Source organism: Micropterus salmoides, unplaced genomic scaffold (genome assembly GCF_014851395.1).
Source record: "Micropterus salmoides isolate LMB-PRFRI ecotype aquatic unplaced genomic scaffold, ASM1485139v1 Ms_hic_scaffold_122, whole genome shotgun sequence".
NCBI classification, from domain to species: Eukaryota; Metazoa; Chordata; class Actinopteri; order Centrarchiformes; family Centrarchidae; genus Micropterus; species Micropterus salmoides.
Genome location: NW_024040286.1, coordinates 1,219 through 20,319, shown reverse-complemented (window position 1 = coordinate 20,319; position 19,101 = coordinate 1,219). Strand labels below are relative to the sequence as shown.

The 19,101-nt window shown below is 41.7% G+C and overlaps 6 non-coding genes across 6 annotated transcripts; all 6 read right to left on the bottom strand.

Moving 5' to 3' along the window:
- Nucleotides 1–5,274: 5,274 nt before the first annotated feature.
- trnac-gca lies at nucleotides 5,275–5,346 on the bottom strand. Its single transcript has one exon. It is a non-coding gene; the product is annotated as a tRNA-Cys (tRNA).
- Nucleotides 5,347–10,375: 5,029 nt separating this feature from the next.
- trnac-gca lies at nucleotides 10,376–10,455 on the bottom strand. Its single transcript has one exon. It is a non-coding gene; the product is annotated as a tRNA-Cys (tRNA).
- Nucleotides 10,456–10,682: 227 nt separating this feature from the next.
- trnac-gca lies at nucleotides 10,683–10,754 on the bottom strand. Its single transcript has one exon. It is a non-coding gene; the product is annotated as a tRNA-Cys (tRNA).
- Nucleotides 10,755–14,393: 3,639 nt separating this feature from the next.
- Nucleotides 14,394–14,473, bottom strand: trnac-gca. Its single transcript has one exon. It is a non-coding gene; the product is annotated as a tRNA-Cys (tRNA).
- A 3,929-nt stretch (nucleotides 14,474–18,402) lies between these two features.
- On the bottom strand, nucleotides 18,403–18,482 carry trnac-gca. The gene has a single exon. It is a non-coding gene; the product is annotated as a tRNA-Cys (tRNA).
- A 227-nt stretch (nucleotides 18,483–18,709) lies between these two features.
- Nucleotides 18,710–18,781, bottom strand: trnac-gca. Its single transcript has one exon. It is a non-coding gene; the product is annotated as a tRNA-Cys (tRNA).
- Nucleotides 18,782–19,101: the final 320 nt, after the last annotated feature.

Sequence of the window (19,101 nt, the reverse complement as noted above, 5' to 3'; positions counted from 1 at the left end):
TCTGACAACAACATATCCATTTCTCATTAATACTGGCATGACAACCCAGAGTTGAGCGCAGGAGGCAGAGTCACAGTCTAACACACTTCTCTGCTCCTCCATTAATTTGTGAAAATCCTATAGTGACGGTGTCTGTCCCCCGACCATCGAAATGATTTAAATCAAAGGTAAACAGAAGAGGAGCTGTGCATAAAAACCTCATAAAAATTAAAACCACAAGAGCAATAGTGCAAACGAATAGGAGAGTTAAATGTGGAAACTTAAACATCAGATCTCTCTCTTCTAAAGGTGTACTAGTAAATGAACTAATATCAGATTATGATATCGATTTATTTTGTCTTACTGAAACCTGGCTGGGTGATGGAGAATATGTTAGCCTAAATGAATCCACCCCTCCCAGTCATATTAATGCTCACATTCCTCCACTAATCACCTCTAAACCTAAATTAAATTATAACTCATTTGAAAGCCTTGTCTTAGTCTTTCACACCCAAGTTGAAATCACTGCAACCAATTCTTTTTGTTATAGTGTACCGAGCACCTGGTCCGTACTCTGAATTCTTATCTGAATTTGCAGAGTTTTTGTCAACTTTAGTCCTTAAAACGGACAAAGTTATTATTGTAGGGGATTTTAATATTCATGTGGACGTTGAGAATGACAGCCTCAGTACTGCGTTTATCTCTCTGTTAGATTCCATTGGCTTCTCTCAGAGTGTTCATGAACCGACTCACTGTTTTAACCACACCCTCGACCTTGTTTTGGTATACGGTGTTGAAATTGAACATTTAATAGTGTTCCCACAGAATCTCTCTTTATCTGACCACTGTTTGATAACTTTTGAGTTTGTATTGCTGAACTACACGCCATTGGGCAAAATTTCTATACAAGATGTCTGTCTGATAGTGCTGTAGCTAAATTTAAGGATGCAATTCCATCAGCTCTAAATTCATTATCAAGTCACAACGTAACGGAGGACTCCTATGCTAATTTCAGTCCCTCCCAAATCGATCATCTTGTTGATAGTGCTGCAGGCTCGTTGCGAATGACACTCGACTCTGTAGCCCCTCTAAAAAAGAAAATAATAAAACAAAGACAGTTAGCTCCATGGTATAATACTGAAACTCGCTAATTAAAGCAAATATCGCGGAAACTTGAGAGGAGTTGGCGTTCCACCAAACCTCTTCTGAAAAAGCCCAAACTTGATCCAGATGTTTTAGCCAACTATAGACCTATATCTAACCTTCCATTTCTCTCTAAGATCCTGGAGAAAGCAGTTGCTAAACAGCTGTGTGACTTTCTACAGAGCAATAGTTTATTTGAGGATTTTCAGTCAGGATTTAGAGTTCATCATAGCACAGAGACAGCACTGCTGAAAATTACTAACGACCTCCTCATTGCATCAGACAAAGGACTTGTCTCTGTACTGGTTTTATTAGATCTTAGTGCTGCATTTGATACCATTGACCATCAGATCCTATTGCAGAGACTGGAACATTTCATTGGCATTAAAGGAACCGCTCTAAGCTGGTTTAAGTCCTATTTATCAGATCGACTTCAGTTTGTACATGTTAACAATGACTCCTCCATGCACGCCAAAGTTAGTCATGGAGTTCCTCAAGGATCTGTCCTCGGACCAATCCGGTTCACTTTATATATGCTTCCTTTAGGCAATATTATCAGGAAATATTCCATAAACTTTCATTGTTATGCAGATGATACTCAGTTATATCTATCGATCAAGCCAGATGAAACTAATCAGTTAGCTATACTTCAAATGTGCCTTCAGGATATTAAAACCTGGATGACCTGTAATTTTCTAATGTTAAACTCAGATAAAACTGAAGTTATTGTTCTGGGGCCCAAGCACCTCCGTGATGCATTATCTAAAGATATAGTTTCCATTGATGGCATTGCCCTGGCCTCCAGCACCACTGTGAGGAATCTTGGAGTTATCTTTGATCAGGACATGTCGTTTAAGTCTCACATTGAGCAAATTTCAAGGGCCGCCTTTTTGTCACCGACGTAATATTGCGAAAATCAGGAACATACTGTCTAAAAATGATGCAGAAAAACTAGTCCATGCATTTGTTACTTCTAGGCTGGATTACTGCAATTCCCTATTATCAGGCTGCTCGTAAAAGTCCATTAAGACTCTTCAGCTGATCCAGAATGCTGCAGTACGTGTTCTGACAGGAACCAGGAAAAGAGATCACATTTCTCCTGTCTTAGCTTCTCTGCATTGGCTTCCAGTAAAATCCAGAATAGAATTTAAAATCATTCTTCTCACATAGAAAGCTCTTAATGGTCAGGCACCATCTTATCTTAAAGAGATCATAGTACCTTACTACCCCACCAGAGCACTGCGCTCCCAGAATGCAGGGTTACTTGTGGTTCCTAGAGTCCCCAAAAGTAGAATGGGAGCCAGAGCGTTCAGCCATCAAGCTCCTCTCCTGTGGAACCAGGTTCCAGTTTGGGTTCAGGAGGCAGACACCATCTCCACATTTAAGAGTTGGCTTAAGACTTTCCTCTTTGATAAAGCTTATAGTTAGGGCTGGCTCAGGTGAGTCCTGAACCATCCCTTAGTTATGCTGCTATAGGCCTAGATTGCCAGGGGACTTCCCATGATGCACTGAGGTCCTCTCTCCTCTAATTCCTCTCCCTCTCTACGCAACCTCGTCCCATTAGTGCATGTTACTAACTCAACTACTCCCCTTTCCGGTAGTCTAGTGCTTTCTTGTCCCTCTCCTCTCTCCTCCTATCACTTCCTGCAGGTGTTTCTGCATAGCTCATTGCATCAGACAAAGGACTTGTCTCTGTACTGGTTTTATTAGATCTTAGTGCTGCATTTGATACCATTGACCATCAGATCCTATTGCAGAGACTGGAACATTTCATTGGCATTAATGGAACCGCTCTAAGCTGGTTTAAGTCCTATTTATCAGATCGATTTCAGTTTGTACATGTTAACAATGACTCCTCCATGCACGCCAAAGTTAGTCATGGATTCCTCAAGGATCTGTCCTCGGACCAATCCGGTTCACTTTATATATGCTTCCTTTAGGCAATATTATCAGGAAATATTCCATAAACTTTCATTGTTATGCAGATGATACTCAGTTATATCTATCGATCAAGCCAGATGAAACTAATCAGTTAGCTATACTTCAAATGTGCCTTCAGGATATTAAAACCTGGATGACCTGTAATTTTCTAATGTTAAACTCAGATAAAACTGAAGTTATTGTTCTGGGGCCCAAGCACCTCCGTGATGCATTATCTAAAGATATAGTTTCCATTGATGGCATTGCCCTGGCCTCCAGCACCACTGTGAGGAATCTTGGAGTTATCTTTGATCAGGACATGTCGTTTAAGTCTCACATTGAGCAAATTTCAAGGGCCGCCTTTTTGTCACCGACGTAATATTGCGAAAATCAGGAACATACTGTCTAAAAATGATGCAGAAAAACTAGTCCATGCATTTGTTACTTCTAGGCTGGATTACTGCAATTCCCTATTATCAGGCTGCTCGTAAAAGTCCGTTAAGACTCTTCAGCTGATCCAGAATGCTGCAGTACGTGTTCTGACAGGAACCAGGAAAAGAGATCACATTTCTCCTGTCTTAGCTTCTCTGCATTGGCTTCCAGTAAAATCCAGAATAGAATTTAAAATCATTCTTCTCACATAGAAAGCTCTTAATGGTCAGGCACCATCTTATCTTAAAGAGATCATAGTACCTTACTACCCCACCAGAGCACTGCGCTCCCAGAATGCAGGGTTACTTGTGGTTCCTAGAGTCCCCAAAAGTAGAATGGGAGCCAGAGCGTTCAGCCATCAAGCTCCTCTCCTGTGGAACCAGGTTCCAGTTTGGGTTCAGGAGGCAGACACCATCTCCACATTTAAGAGTTGGCTTAAGACTTTCCTCTTTGATAAAGCTTATAGTTAGGGCTGGCTCAGGTGAGTCCTGAACCATCCCTTAGTTATGCTGCTATAGGCCTAGATTGCCAGGGGACTTCCCATGATGCACTGAGGTCCTCTCTCCTCTAATTCCTCTCCCTCTCTACGCAACCTCGTCCCATTAGTGCATGTTACTAACTCAACTACTCCCCTTTCCGGTAGTCTAGTGCTTTCTTGTCCCTCTCCTCTCTCCTCCTATCACTTCCTGCAGGTGTTTCTGGCTCTGGAGCTGTGTAGTCTGGATCTGTGGTTGCGAGTCACCTGCTGCCCCCGTGTTCCTGCTCGACACCCTCTGCTACAATTATTGTTACTAGTCTTATTGTTATTATTGTTATTATAATCATTAACATTACGATTATTATCATTAACACTACTATAAATATCAGTACCACTTTTCATTTAGTCTATAGTATGTATCCCAAGCAAGCCACACATATAGTAACATTACCTTTACTGTCTGTACCTCTGTGTGTATATTGTGTAGGCTGCCTCCCCCCCCCCCCCCCTCTCTCTCTCTTCCTCGCTGTCCCTCCAATCCCTCTTCCTCTCTCTCTCTATCTCTCTCCTTCACCCCCAACCGGTCGAGGCAGATGGCCGCCCACCCTGAGCCATGGTTCTGCTGGAGGTTTCTGCCTCTTAAAAGGAAGCTTTTCCTTGCCTCTGTCGCCTAGTGCTTGCTCTTGGTGGGAATTGTTGGGCTTCTGTAAATAACATCACAGAGTACGGTCTAGACCTGCTCTTTTATGAAAAGCGCTGTGAGATAACTGTTGCTGTGATTTGGCGCTATATAAATAAAATTGAATTGAATTGAATAGTGTGGATAAAAATGTTTATAAATATTTTGTATATAAAATAAGAGAGCACATGCACTTACATAGTGGTGTGTCTAAAGATGGACAATTCATTGCTTATTGTCATTACCATCAGTAATTGGAAGGTGGAAATTAGCCAGTTTGTTTGCATATTCACTGGGTTACTTCAGAAAGTACATATGACCATTTTAAACAGGCACCTGCGATGTTCTGACAGGTAGGGGGCACCCAGATTTGAACTGGGGACCTCTTGAACTGCAGTCAAATGCTCTACCCCCTCTGACAACTTTATCCATTGCTCATTGATAGTCTGGACAAAAATGTTTATAAATGTTTTGTATATAAAGCAAGAGAGCACATGCGTGTGTTTAAACACGGACAATTTACTGCTTAGCATCACCACTGATACAAATGTGAAAACTGGCCAGTGTGTTTGCATGTTCAATGGGTTACTTCAGCAAGTATATATGACCATTTTAGACAGGCATCTGCGATGTTAGCACAGGTAGGGGGCACCCAGAGTTGAACTGGGGACCTCTTGATCTGCAGTCAAATGCTCTACCACTGAGCTATACCCCCTCTGACAACAACATATCCATTTCTCATTAATACTGGCATGACAACCCAGAGTTGAGCGCAGGAGGCAGAGTCACAGTCTAACACACTTCTCTGCTCCTCCATTAATTTGTGAAAATCCTATAGTGACGGTGTCTGTCCCCCGACCATCGAAATGATTTAAATCAAAGGTAAACAGAAGAGGAGCTGTGCATAAAAACCTCATAAAAATTAAAACCACAAGAGCAATAGTGCAAACGAATAGGAGAGTTAAATGTGGAAACTTAAACATCAGATCTCTCTCTTCTAAAGGTGTACTAGTAAATGAACTAATATCAGATTATGATATCGATTTATTTTGTCTTACTGAAACCTGGCTGGGTGATGGAGAATATGTTAGCCTAAATGAATCCACCCCTCCCAGTCATATTAATGCTCACATTCCTCGAGGCACAGGCCGAGGAGGTGGAGTTGCAGCCATCTTCGACTCTAGCCTACTAATCAGCTCTAAACCTAAATTAAATTATAACTCATTTGAAAGCCTTGTCTTAGTCTTTCACACCCAAGTTGGAAATCACTGCAACCAATTCTTTTTGTTATAGTGTACCGAGCACCTGGTCCGTACTCTGAATTCTTATCTGAATTTGCAGAGTTTTTGTCAACTTTAGTCCTTAAAACGGACAAAGTTATTATTGTAGGGGATTTTAATATTCATGTGGACGTTGAGAATGACAGCCTCAGTACTGCGTTTATCTCTCTGTTAGATTCCATTGGCTTCTCTCAGAGTGTTCATGAACCGACTCACTGTTTTAACCACACCCTCGACCTTGTTTTGGTATACGGTGTTGAAATTGAACATTTAATAGTGTTCCCACAGAATCTCTCTTTATCTGACCACTGTTTGATAACTTTTGAGTTTGTATTGCTGAACTACACGCCATTGGGCAAAATTTCTATACAAGATGTCTGTCTGATAGTGCTGTAGCTAAATTTAAGGATGCAATTCCATCAGCTCTAAATTCATTATCAAGTCACAACGTAACGGAGGACTCCTATGCTAATTTCAGTCCCTCCCAAATCGATCATCTTGTTGATAGTGCTGCAGGCTCGTTGCGAATGACACTCGACTCTGTAGCCCCTCTAAAAAAGAAAATAATAAAACAAAGACAGTTAGCTCCATGGTATAATACTGAAACTCGCTAATTAAAGCAAATATCGCGGAAACTTGAGAGGAGTTGGCGTTCCACCAAACCTCTTCTGAAAAAGCCCAAACTTGATCCAGATGTTTTAGCCAACTATAGACCTATATCTAACCTTCCATTTCTCTCTAAGATCCTGGAGAAAGCAGTTGCTAAACAGCTGTGTGACTTTCTACAGAGCAATAGTTTATTTGAGGATTTTCAGTCAGGATTTAGAGTTCATCATAGCACAGAGACAGCACTGCTGAAAATTACTAACGACCTCCTCATTGCATCAGACAAAGGACTTGTCTCTGTACTGGTTTTATTAGATCTTAGTGCTGCATTTGATACCATTGACCATCAGATCCTATTGCAGAGACTGGAACATTTCATTGGCATTAAAGGAACCGCTCTAAGCTGGTTTAAGTCCTATTTATCAGATCGATTCAGTTTGTACATGTTAACAATGACTCCTCCATGCACGCCAAAGTTAGTCATGGAGTTCCTCAAGGATCTGTCCTCGGACCAATCCGGTTCACTTTATATATGCTTCCTTTAGGCAATATTATCAGGAAATATTCCATAAACTTTCATTGTTATGCAGATGATACTCAGTTATATCTATCGATCAAGCCAGATGAAACTAATCAGTTAGCTATACTTCAAATGTGCCTTCAGGATATTAAAACCTGGATGACCTGTAATTTTCTAATGTTAAACTCAGATAAAACTGAAGTTATTGTTCTGGGGCCCAAGCACCTCCGTGATGCATTATCTAAAGATATAGTTTCCATTGATGGCATTGCCCTGGCCTCCAGCACCACTGTGAGGAATCTTGGAGTTATCTTTGATCAGGACATGTCGTTTAAGTCTCACATTGAGCAAATTTCAAGGGCCGCCTTTTTGTCACCGACGTAATATTGCGAAAATCAGGAACATACTGTCTAAAAATGATGCAGAAAAACTAGTCCATGCATTTGTTACTTCTAGGCTGGATTACTGCAATTCCCTATTATCAGGCTGCTCGTAAAAGTCCATTAAGACTCTTCAGCTGATCCAGAATGCTGCAGTACGTGTTCTGACAGGAACCAGGAAAAGAGATCACATTTCTCCTGTCTTAGCTTCTCTGCATTGGCTTCCAGTAAAATCCAGAATAGAATTTAAAATCATTCTTCTCACATAGAAAGCTCTTAATGGTCAGGCACCATCTTATCTTAAAGAGATCATAGTACCTTACTACCCCACCAGAGCACTGCGCTCCCAGAATGCAGGGTTACTTGTGGTTCCTAGAGTCCCCAAAAGTAGAATGGGAGCCAGAGCGTTCAGCCATCAAGCTCCTCTCCTGTGGAACCAGGTTCCAGTTTGGGTTCAGGAGGCAGACACCATCTCCACATTTAAGAGTTGGCTTAAGACTTTCCTCTTTGATAAAGCTTATAGTTAGGGCTGGCTCAGGTGAGTCCTGAACCATCCCTTAGTTATGCTGCTATAGGCCTAGATTGCCAGGGGACTTCCCATGATGCACTGAGGTCCTCTCTCCTCTAATTCCTCTCCCTCTCTACGCAACCTCGTCCCATTAGTGCATGTTACTAACTCAACTACTCCCCTTTCCGGTAGTCTAGTGCTTTCTTGTCCCTCTCCTCTCTCCTCCTATCACTTCCTGCAGGTGTTTCTGCATAGCTCATTGCATCAGACAAAGGACTTGTCTCTGTACTGGTTTTATTAGATCTTAGTGCTGCATTTGATACCATTGACCATCAGATCCTATTGCAGAGACTGGAACATTTCATTGGCATTAATGGAACCGCTCTAAGCTGGTTTAAGTCCTATTTATCAGATCGATTTCAGTTTGTACATGTTAACAATGACTCCTCCATGCACGCCAAAGTTAGTCATGGAATTCCTCAAGGATCTGTCCTCGGACCAATCCGGTTCACTTTATATATGCTTCCTTTAGGCAATATTATCAGGAAATATTCCATAAACTTTCATTGTTATGCAGATGATACTCAGTTATATCTATCGATCAAGCCAGATGAAACTAATCAGTTAGCTATACTTCAAATGTGCCTTCAGGATATTAAAACCTGGATGACCTGTAATTTTCTAATGTTAAACTCAGATAAAACTGAAGTTATTGTTCTGGGGCCCAAGCACCTCCGTGATGCATTATCTAAAGATATAGTTTCCATTGATGGCATTGCCCTGGCCTCCAGCACCACTGTGAGGAATCTTGGAGTTATCTTTGATCAGGACATGTCGTTTAAGTCTCACATTGAGCAAATTTCAAGGGCCGCCTTTTTGTCACCGACGTAATATTGCGAAAATCAGGAACATACTGTCTAAAAATGATGCAGAAAAACTAGTCCATGCATTTGTTACTTCTAGGCTGGATTACTGCAATTCCCTATTATCAGGCTGCTCGTAAAAGTCCGTTAAGACTCTTCAGCTGATCCAGAATGCTGCAGTACGTGTTCTGACAGGAACCAGGAAAAGAGATCACATTTCTCCTGTCTTAGCTTCTCTGCATTGGCTTCCAGTAAAATCCAGAATAGAATTTAAAATCATTCTTCTCACATAGAAAGCTCTTAATGGTCAGGCACCATCTTATCTTAAAGAGATCATAGTACCTTACTACCCCACCAGAGCACTGCGCTCCCAGAATGCAGGGTTACTTGTGGTTCCTAGAGTCCCCAAAAGTAGAATGGGAGCCAGAGCGTTCAGCCATCAAGCTCCTCTCCTGTGGAACCAGGTTCCAGTTTGGGTTCAGGAGGCAGACACCATCTCCACATTTAAGAGTTGGCTTAAGACTTTCCTCTTTGATAAAGCTTATAGTTAGGGCTGGCTCAGGTGAGTCCTGAACCATCCCTTAGTTATGCTGCTATAGGCCTAGATTGCCAGGGGACTTCCCATGATGCACTGAGGTCCTCTCTCCTCTAATTCCTCTCCCTCTCTACGCAACCTCGTCCCATTAGTGCATGTTACTAACTCAACTACTCCCCTTTCCGGTAGTCTAGTGCTTTCTTGTCCCTCTCCTCTCTCCTCCTATCACTTCCTGCAGGTGTTTCTGGCTCTGGAGCTGTGTAGTCTGGATCTGTGGTTGCGAGTCACCTGCTGCCCCCGTGTTCCTGCTCGACACCCTCTGCTACAATTATTGTTACTAGTCTTATTGTTATTATTGTTATTATAATCATTAACATTACGATTATTATCATTAACACTACTATAAATATCAGTACCACTTTTCATTTAGTCTATAGTATGTATCCCAAGCAAGCCACACACATATAGTAACATTACCTTTACTGTCTGTACCTCTGTGTGTATATTGTGTAGGCTGCCTCCCCCCCCCCCCCTCTCTCTCTCTTCCTCGCTGTCCCTCCAATCCCTCTTCCTCTCTCTCTCTCTATCTCTCTCCTTCACCCCCAACCGGTCGAGGCAGATGGCCGCCCACCCTGAGCCATGGTTCTGCTGGAGGTTTCTGCCTCTTAAAAGGAAGCTTTTCCTTGCCTCTGTCGCCTAGTGCTTGCTCTTGGTGGGAACTGTTGGGCTTCTGTAAATAACATCACAGAGTACGGTCTAGACCTGCTCTTTTATGAAAAGCGCTGTGAGATAACTGTTGCTGTGATTTGGCGCTATATAAATAAAATTGAATTGAATTGAATAGTGTGGATAAAAATGTTTATAAATATTTTGTATATAAAATAAGAGAGCACATGCACTTACATAGTGGTGTGTCTAAAGATGGACAATTCATTGCTTATTGTCATTACCATCAGTAATTGGAAGGTGGAAATTAGCCAGTTTGTTTGCATATTCACTGGGTTACTTCAGAAAGTACATATGACCATTTTAAACAGGCACCTGCGATGTTCTGACAGGTAGGGGGCACCCAGATTTGAACTGGGGACCTCTTGAACTGCAGTCAAATGCTCTACCACTGAGCTACCCCCTCTGACAACTTTATCCATTGCTCATTGATAGTCTGGACAAAAATGTTTATAAATGTTTTGTATATAAAGCAAGAGAGCACATGCGTGTGTTTAAACACGGACAATTTACTGCTTAGCATCACCACTGATACAAATGTGAAAACTGGCCAGTGTGTTTGCATGTTCAATGGGTTACTTCAGCAAGTACATATGACCATTTTAGACAGGCATCTGCGATGTTAGCACAGGTAGGGGGCACCCAGAGTTGAACTGGGGACCTCTTGATCTGCAGTCAAATGCTCTACCACTGAGCTATACCCCCTCTGACAACAACATATCCATTTCTCATTAATACTGGCATGACAACCCAGAGTTGAGCGCAGGAGGCAGAGTCACAGTCTAACACACTTCTCTGCTCCTCCATTAATTTGTGAAAATCCTATAGTGACGGTGTCTGTCCCCCGACCATCGAAATGATTTAAATCAAAGGTAAACAGAAGAGGAGCTGTGCATAAAAACCTCATAAAAATTAAAACCACAAGAGCAATAGTGCAAACGAATAGGAGAGTTAAATGTGGAAACTTAAACATCAGATCTCTCTCTTCTAAAGGTGTACTAGTAAATGAACTAATATCAGATTATGATATCGATTTATTTTGTCTTACTGAAACCTGGCTGGGTGATGGAGAATATGTTAGCCTAAATGAATCCACCCCTCCCAGTCATATTAATGCTCACATTCCTCGAGGCACAGGCCGAGGAGGTGGAGTTGCAGCCATCTTCGACTCTAGCCTACTAATCAGCTCTAAACCTAAATTAAATTATAACTCATTTGAAAGCCTTGGTCTTAGTCTTTCACACCCAAGTTGGAAATCACTGCAACCAATTCTTTTTGTTATAGTGTACCGAGCACCTGGTCCGTACTCTGAATTCTTATCTGAATTTGCAGAGTTTTTGTCAACTTTAGTCCTTAAAACGGACAAAGTTATTATTGTAGGGGATTTTAATATTCATGTGGACGTTGAGAATGACAGCCTCAGTACTGCGTTTATCTCTCTGTTAGATTCCATTGGCTTCTCTCAGAGTGTTCATGAACCGACTCACTGTTTTAACCACACCCTCGACCTTGTTTTGGTATACGGTGTTGAAATTGAACATTTAATAGTGTTCCCACAGAATCTCTCTTTATCTGACCACTGTTTGATAACTTTTGAGTTTGTATTGCTGAACTACACGCCATTGGGCAAAATTTCTATACAAGATGTCTGTCTGATAGTGCTGTAGCTAAATTTAAGGATGCAATTCCATCAGCTCTAAATTCATTATCAAGTCACAACGTAACGGAGGACTCCTATGCTAATTTCAGTCCCTCCCAAATCGATCATCTTGTTGATAGTGCTGCAGGCTCGTTGCGAATGACACTCGACTCTGTAGCCCCTCTAAAAAAGAAAATAATAAAACAAAGACAGTTAGCTCCATGGTATAATACTGAAACTCGCTAATTAAAGCAAATATCGCGGAAACTTGAGAGGAGTTGGCGTTCCACCAAACCTCTTCTGAAAAAGCCCAAACTTGATCCAGATGTTTTAGCCAACTATAGACCTATATCTAACCTTCCATTTCTCTCTAAGATCCTGGAGAAAGCAGTTGCTAAACAGCTGTGTGACTTTCTACAGAGCAATAGTTTATTTGAGGATTTTCAGTCAGGATTTAGAGTTCATCATAGCACAGAGACAGCACTGCTGAAAATTACTAACGACCTCCTCATTGCATCAGACAAAGGACTTGTCTCTGTACTGGTTTTATTAGATCTTAGTGCTGCATTTGATACCATTGACCATCAGATCCTATTGCAGAGACTGGAACATTTCATTGGCATTAAAGGAACCGCTCTAAGCTGGTTTAAGTCCTATTTATCAGATCGATTTCAGTTTGTACATGTTAACAATGACTCCTCCATGCACGCCAAAGTTAGTCATGGAGTTCCTCAAGGATCTGTCCTCGGACCAATCCGGTTCACTTTATATATGCTTCCTTTAGGCAATATTATCAGGAAATATTCCATAAACTTTCATTGTTATGCAGATGATACTCAGTTATATCTATCGATCAAGCCAGATGAAACTAATCAGTTAGCTATACTTCAAATGTGCCTTCAGGATATTAAAACCTGGATGACCTGTAATTTTCTAATGTTAAACTCAGATAAAACTGAAGTTATTGTTCTGGGGCCCAAGCACCTCCGTGATGCATTATCTAAAGATATAGTTTCCATTGATGGCATTGCCCTGGCCTCCAGCACCACTGTGAGGAATCTTGGAGTTATCTTTGATCAGGACATGTCGTTTAAGTCTCACATTGAGCAAATTTCAAGGGCCGCCTTTTTGTCACCGACGTAATATTGCGAAAATCAGGAACATACTGTCTAAAAATGATGCAGAAAAACTAGTCCATGCATTTGTTACTTCTAGGCTGGATTACTGCAATTCCCTATTATCAGGCTGCTCGTAAAAGTCCATTAAGACTCTTCAGCTGATCCAGAATGCTGCAGTACGTGTTCTGACAGGAACCAGGAAAAGAGATCACATTTCTCCTGTCTTAGCTTCTCTGCATTGGCTTCCAGTAAAATCCAGAATAGAATTTAAAATCATTCTTCTCACATAGAAAGCTCTTAATGGTCAGGCACCATCTTATCTTAAAGAGATCATAGTACCTTACTACCCCACCAGAGCACTGCGCTCCCAGAATGCAGGGTTACTTGTGGTTCCTAGAGTCCCCAAAAGTAGAATGGGAGCCAGAGCGTTCAGCCATCAAGCTCCTCTCCTGTGGAACCAGGTTCCAGTTTGGGTTCAGGAGGCAGACACCATCGCCACATTTAAGAGTTGGCTTAAGACTTTCCTCTTTGATAAAGCTTATAGTTAGGGCTGGCTCAGGTGAGTCCTGAACCATCCCTTAGTTATGCTGCTATAGGCCTAGATTGCCAGGGGACTTCCCATGATGCACTGAGGTCCTCTCTCCTCTAATTCCTCTCCCTCTCTACGCAACCTCGTCCCATTAGTGCATGTTACTAACTCAACTACTCCCCTTTCCGGTAGTCTAGTGCTTTCTTGTCCCTCTCCTCTCTCCTCCTATCACTTCCTGCAGGTGTTTCTGGCTCTGGAGCTGTGTAGTCTGGATCTGTGGTTGCGAGTCACCTGCTGCCCCCGTGTTCCTGCTCGACACCCTCTGCTACAATTATTGTTACTAGTCTTATTGTTATTATTGTTATTATAATCATTAACATTACGATTATTATCATTAACACTACTATAAATATCAGTACCACTTTTCATTTAGTCTATAGTATGTATCCCAAGCAAGCCACACACATATAGTAACATTACCTTTACTGTCTGTACCTCTGTGTGTATATTGTGTAGGCTGCCTCCCCCCCCCCCCCCCCTCTCTCTCTCTTCCTCGCTGTCCCTCCAATCCCTCTTCCTCTCTCTCTCTCTATCTCTCTCCTTCACCCCCAACCGGTCGAGGCAGATGGCCGCCCACCCTGAGCCATGGTTCTGCTGGAGGTTTCTGCCTCTTAAAAGGAAGCTTTTCCTTGCCTCTGTCGCCTAGTGCTTGCTCTTGGTGGGAATTGTTGGGCTTCTGTAAATAACATCACAGAGTACGGTCTAGACCTGCTCTTTTATGAAAAGCGCTGTGAGATAACTGTTGCTGTGATTTGGCGCTATATAAATAAAATTGAATTGAATTGAATAGTGTGGATAAAAATGTTTATAAATATTTTGTATATAAAATAAGAGAGCACATGCACTTACATAGTGGTGTGTCTAAAGATGGACAATTCATTGCTTATTGTCATTACCATCAGTAATTGGAAGGTGGAAATTAGCCAGTTTGTTTGCATATTCACTGGGTTACTTCAGAAAGTACATATGACCATTTTAAACAGGCACCTGTGATGTTCTGACAGGTAGGGGGCACCCAGATTTGAACTGGGGACCTCTTGAACTGCAGTCAAATGCTCTACCACTGAGCTACCCCCTCTGACAACTTTAGCCATTGCTCATTGATAGTCTGGACAAAAATGTTTATAAATGTTTTGTATATAAAGCAAGAGAGCACATGCGTGTGTTTAAACACGGACAATTTACTGCTTAGCATCACCACTGATACAAATGTGAAAACTGGCCAGTGTGTTTGCATGTTCAATGGGTTACTTCAGCAAGTACATATGACCATTTTAGACAGGCATCTGCGATGTTAGCACAGGTAGGGGGCACCCAGAGTTTGACCTCTTGATCTGCAGTCAAATGCTCTACCACTGAGCTATACCCCCTCTGACAACAACATATCCATTTCTCATTAATACTGGCATGACAACCCAGAGTTGAGCGCAGGAGGCAGAGTCACAGTCTAACACACTTCTCTGCTCCTCCATTAATTTGTGAAAATCCTATAGTGACGGTGTCTGTCCCCCACCATCGAAATGATTTAAATCAAAGGTAAACAGAAGAGGAGCTGTGCATAAAAACCTCATAAAAATTAAAACCACAAGAGCAATAGTGCAAACGAATAGGAGAGTTAAATGTGGAAACTTAAACATCAGATCTCTCTCTTCTAAAGGTGTACTAGTAAATGAACTAATATCAGATTATGATATCGATTTATTTTGTCTTACTGAAACCTGGCTGGGTGATGGAGAATATGTTAGCCTAAATGAATCCACCCCTCCCAGTCATATTAATGCTCACATTCCTCGAGGCACAGGCCGAGGAGGTGGAGTTGCAGCCATCTTCGACTCTAGCCTACTAATCAGCTCTAAACCTAAATTAAATTATAACTCATTTGAAAGCCTTGGTCTTAGTCTTTCACACCCAAGTTGGAAATCACTGCAACCAATTCTTTTTGTTATAGTGTACCGAGCACCTGGTCCGTACTCTGAATTCTTATCTGAATTTGCAGAGTTTTTGTCAACTTTAGTCCTTAAAACGGACAAAGTTATTATTGTAGGGGATTTTAATATTCATGTGGACGTTGAGAATGACAGCCTCAGTACTGCGTTTATCTCTCTGTTAGATTCCATTGGCTTCTCTCAGAGTGTTCATGAACCGACTCACTGTTTTAACCACACCCTCGACCTTGTTTTGGTATACGGTGTTGAAATTGAACATTTAATAGTGTTCCCACAGAATCTCTCTTTATCTGACCACTGTTTGATAACTTTTGAGTTTGTATTGCTGAACTACACGCCATTGGGCAAAATTTCTATACAAGATGTCTGTCTGATAGTGCTGTAGCTAAATTTAAGGATGCAATTCCATCAGCTCTAAATTCATTATCAAGTCACAACGTAACGGAGGACTCCTATGCTAATTTCAGTCCCTCCCAAATCGATCATCTTGTTGATAGTGCTGCAGGCTCGTTGCGAATGACACTCGACTCTGTAGCCCCTCTAAAAAAGAAAATAATAAAACAAAGACAGTTAGCTCCATGGTATAATACTGAAACTCGCTAATTAAAGCAAATATCGCGGAAACTTGAGAGGAGTTGGCGTTCCACCAAACCTCTTCTGAAAAAGCCCAAACTTGATCCAGATGTTTTAGCCAACTATAGACCTATATCTAACCTTCCATTTCTCTCTAAGATCCTGGAGAAAGCAGTTGCTAAACAGCTGTGTGACTTTCTACAGAGCAATAGTTTATTTGAGGATTTTCAGTCAGGATTTAGAGTTCATCATAGCACAGAGACAGCACTGCTGAAAATTACTAACGACCTCCTCATTGCATCAGACAAAGGACTTGTCTCTGTACTGGTTTTATTAGATCTTAGTGCTGCATTTGATACCATTGACCATCAGATCCTATTGCAGAGACTGGAACATTTCATTGGCATTAAAGGAACCGCTCTAAGCTGGTTTAAGTCCTATTTATCAGATCGATTCAGTTTGTACATGTTAACAATGACTCCTCCATGCACGCCAAAGTTAGTCATGGAGTTCCTCAAGGATCTGTCCTCGGACCAATCCGGTTCACTTTATATATGCTTCCTTTAGGCAATATTATCAGGAAATATTCCATAAACTTTCATTGTTATGCAGATGATACTCAGTTATATCTATCGATCAAGCCAGATGAAACTAATCAGTTAGCTATACTTCAAATGTGCCTTCAGGATATTAAAACCTGGATGACCTGTAATTTTCTAATGTTAAACTCAGATAAAACTGAAGTTATTGTTCTGGGGCCCAAGCACCTCCGTGATGCATTATCTAAAGATATAGTTTCCATTGATGGCATTGCCCTGGCCTCCAGCACCACTGTGAGGAATCTTGGAGTTATCTTTGATCAGGACATGTCGTTTAAGTCTCACATTGAGCAAATTTCAAGGGCCGCCTTTTTGTCACCGACGTAATATTGCGAAAATCAGGAACATACTGTCTAAAAATGATGCAGAAAAACTAGTCCATGCATTTGTTACTTCTAGGCTGGATTACTGCAATTCCCTATTATCAGGCTGCTCGTAAAAGTCCATTAAGACTCTTCAGCTGATCCAGAATGCTGCAGTACGTGTTCTGACAGGAACCAGGAAAAGAGATCACATTTCTCCTGTCTTAGCTTCTCTGCATTGGCTTCCAGTAAAATCCAGAATAGAATTTAAAATCATTCTTCTCACATAGAAAGCTCTTAATGGTCAGGCACCATCTTATCTTAAAGAGATCATAGTACCTTACTACCCCACCAGAGCACTGCGCTCCCAGATGCAGGGTTACTTGTGGTTCCTAGAGTCCCCAAAAGTAGAATGGGAGCCAGAGCGTTCAGCCATCAAGCTCCTCTCCTGTGGAACCAGGTTCCAGTTTGGGTTCAGGAGGCAGACACCATCGCCACATTTAAGAGTTGGCTTAAGACTTTCCTCTTTGATAAAGCTTATAGTTAGGGCTGGCTCAGGTGAGTCCTGAACCATCCCTTAGTTATGCTGCTATAGGCCTAGATTGCCAGGGGACTTCCCATGATGCACTGAGGTCCTCTCTCCTCTAATTCCTCTCCCTCTCTACGCAACCTCGTCCCATTAGTGCATGTTACTAACTCAACTACTCCCCTTTCCGGTAGTCTAGTGCTTTCTTGTCCCTCTCCTCTCTCCTCCTATCACTTCCTGCAGGTGTTTCTGGCTCTGGAGCTGTGTAGTCTGGATCTGTGGTTGCGAGTCACCTGCTGCCCCCGTGTTCCTGCTCGACACCCTCTGCTACAATTATTGTTACTAGTCTTATTGTTATTATTGTTATTATAATCATTAACATTACGATTATTATCATTAACACTACTATAAATATCAGTACCACTTTTCATTTAGTCTATAGTATGTATCCCAAGCAAGCCACACACATATAGTAACATTACCTTTACTGTCTGTACCTCTGTGTGTATATTGTGTAGGCTGCCTCCCCCCCCCCCCCCCCCTCTCTCTCTCTTCCTCGCTGTCCCTCCAATCCCTCTTCCTCTCTCTCTCTCTATCTCTCTCCTTCACCCCCAACCGGTCGAGGCAGATGGCCGCCCACCCTGAGCCATGGTTCTGCTGGAGGTTTCTGCCTCTTAAAAGGAAGCTTTTCCTTGCCTCTGTCGCCTAGTGCTTGCTCTTGGTGGGAATTGTTGGGCTTCTGTAAATAACATCACAGAGTACGGTCTAGACCTGCTCTTTTATGAAAAGCGCTGTGAGATAACTGTTGCTGTGATTTGGCGCTATATAAATAAAATTGAATTGAATTGAATAGTGTGGATAAAAATGTTTATAAATATTTTGTATATAAAATAAGAGAGCACATGCACTTACATAGTGGTGTGTCTAAAGATGGACAATTCATTGCTTATTGTCATTACCATCAGTAATTGGAAGGTGGAAATTAGCCAGTTTGTTTGCATATTCACTGGGTTACTTCAGAAAGTACATATGACCATTTTAAACAGGCACCTGTGATGTTCTGACAGGTAGGGGGCACCCAGATTTGAACTGGGGACCTCTTGAACTGCAGTCAAATGCTCTACCACTGAGCTACCCCCTCTGACAACTTTAGCCATTGCTCATTGATAGTCTGGACAAAAATGTTTATAAATGTTTTGTATATAAAGCAAGAGAGCACATGCGTGTGTTTAAACACGGACAATTTACTGCTTAGCATCACCACTGATACAAATGTGAAAACTGGCCAGTGTGTTTGCATGTTCAATGGGTTACTTCAGCAAGTACATATGACCATTTTAGACAGGCATCTGCGATGTTAGCACAGGTAGGGGGCACCCAGAGTTGAACTGGGGACCTCTTGATCTGCAGTCAAATGCTCTACCACTGAGCTATACCCCCTCTGACAACAACATATCCATTTCTCATTAATACTGGCATGACAACCCAGAGTTGAGCGCAGGAGGCAGAGTCACAGTCTAACACACTTCTCTGCTCCTCCATTAATTTGTGAAAATCCTATAGTGACGGTGTCTGTCCCCCGACCATCGAAATGATTTAAATCAAAGGTAAACAGAAGAGGAGCTGTGCATAAAAACCTCATAAAAATTAAAACCACAAGAGCAATAGTGCAAACGAATAGGAGAGTTAAATGTGGAAACTTAAACATCAGATCTCTCTCTTCTAAAGGTGTACTAGTAAATGAACTAATATCAGATTAT